Genomic DNA, 2272 nt, shown 5'->3' with positions numbered 1-2272 from the left:
AAAAAACATCACTTTATTGTCCTGAAAAAAAAACATATCTTTAAATATAATAAGTGGATGGTTGAGAAGTTATGATAAAAACTGGTATATTACTAATGCTTTCTTTTTACATACATTAAACAAGTAATACTGATAGATGCTAGTTATTACAAAACACGGCTAACTATATCAATAACATGTACTTTTATTGACTGCTGAATTTTCTGATGATTGTTATGTAACACATGAATATGCTGCTTTTTTTATTTAACAAAAATTGTGCTTTGAGCCAATTACCCTTCCTTAACAGACACATCCTCTCAGTCAGTTTGGAGTTTCTCCCTTTCTTTATCCTAAGTTTGAACCTGTATTCTGAAAGTTGACAGAGTAATAGGACTTTGCTGGGGGTGCTATGGAGAACAGATCTGACTTTCAGTGTCTTTACTCATTCAGTTGTCTGCTGAGATGAACGATACATTATTGTGACTGTTTTTCACCATCTAGATCATCTCTGATATGTCTAATGTGTTCATTTCCCATCTGCCCTTCGACTCACAAAGAAACTGCAAGCTGTTTGAGGTCCATCTGCCTAGATGGTGCCATCACTCCTGCTCTGGCCATGCTGCCAACTCTGGCTTCTCTCCACAGACCAGAACTCTGGACTCCTCTTGTTCTCTGGTCCCACAAATCCAACTGGTAGTTGGCATCTGTAAAGATGATGGATTATGGAACAAATTTACTGAACAAAATTGAAAGCACAGAAACATAAGTATCTATTAACCACATTAATATTATTTTGAGTAAACTCTCATTCTTTTTTTTTTTTTAATTCATTCATGAGAGAGAAAGTACATAATGGTTTGAAAAACAGTGAGTCAGTCACCCTTGAAAGGGTCTCATCATGCCATGATCCTCCCCCACACCAGCCCTTCAGATAGTTAATATCTTGGGCACATACTCCCATGTGCTACAGGTCATCTTGAAACTAAACCCATGGTCATCTGTGCTGCCTCCAGCACTGCAGATCGGTGTGCTAACACTGTACCCCTACAACTGGGCCTGTTGGGGTTTTAAACAAAGATAAAGTTTGCACAGAAAAAGCTATTCTTGCCCCTTTTATGCAAAGCTTATCTTTTTTCATCCTTACCGTAATAAACAGAGCAGGCTTTCATGGTGGGAAAACCTGTAGACTTTGAAGTCATTTCACTAAATATTGTCAGTGAGTTGCTAGATGGCCTGGGAAAACCAATCTTTTTGCACCACTGGAAAGTGACAATAAAATCTGTGCAATAGAGCTTAGAAAATCAAATGCTGAACCATATGAAACTATCCAAAGTGTAGGGCCTACCTAGCACCATGTAACATTTCAATCAATGCTATTTCCTTTCCCTTCTTCCTTTCGATCACAGGAACTTTAATGTAAAGTTTATTTAAGCCTTTATTAGGAACTTGGACAGATTTTCCTTTAAAAAAATGTATTCTATAAATATATACTTTGTAATAATAATCCACTTTCTCCTTGACAGATCTTTAACAATACAGGACTTTCATTAGTATCAATGTCTAATCCAAATTTGTGTAATTATAAAATGTAAAAAAATAACTGGGGCTTATAACAGATACTGAAAAGAAAAATATGTTTGAGTTACAGTTATTTTTCAAACAGCCAAATTCTACAGAGCTATTTTTAAAAGAAAGTACTTTTGAAGAGCCAAGAAATAGAATTTTGCGAGTTGTTGCATTTATCGGGAATGTTTTTTTCTCAATCAACCTCTTAAGAATTTGGTCACAGGGTAAACTCTGTTTCCCCTAACTGAGCTTTGATAACGTATAAGTGAACAATTTAGTTTTGACTAGGAGGAGACATGGAAGTTAAAGCATGTAGATGACCATGCAGTTCGAGTTCCAGAGTTAAAGTATGAGTTTATTTTGGTTCAGAAATATTTGAACTCCATATAAAGTTTTTTCATGCTATACATTTTCTGTGAACTTTTTGAAGACCCCCTCATCTGGATTAATTTTGGACATACAGAATTCACAAACATGAGAAAATTTCTCACATGGGCAGGGAGGAGACTTTCCAGCCTTGTACTGTGTGTATGGAGGTGAGGAAGGTGAGGGTAGACTAGGGTTGCTTTGCAGAGAAGAAAGTGATAAGAAAAAAATCACTAGGAAAGGAAGTCCACTAATACAGTCTGATTTTGAGTTTTGCTAATGAAAAGCACTTTATGATTATTCTGTGCCATATATCTAAAATATGTTCAATATCACAAGGTGACATATATATATATAT

The sequence above is a fragment of the Tupaia chinensis genome, unplaced genomic scaffold (assembly GCF_000334495.1).
Source record: "Tupaia chinensis unplaced genomic scaffold, TupChi_1.0 Scaffold146594_2, whole genome shotgun sequence".
NCBI classification, from domain to species: domain Eukaryota; kingdom Metazoa; phylum Chordata; class Mammalia; order Scandentia; family Tupaiidae; genus Tupaia; species Tupaia belangeri.
The sequence above is the reverse complement of the archived record's forward strand: the minus strand, read 5'-3'. Positions refer to the sequence as shown.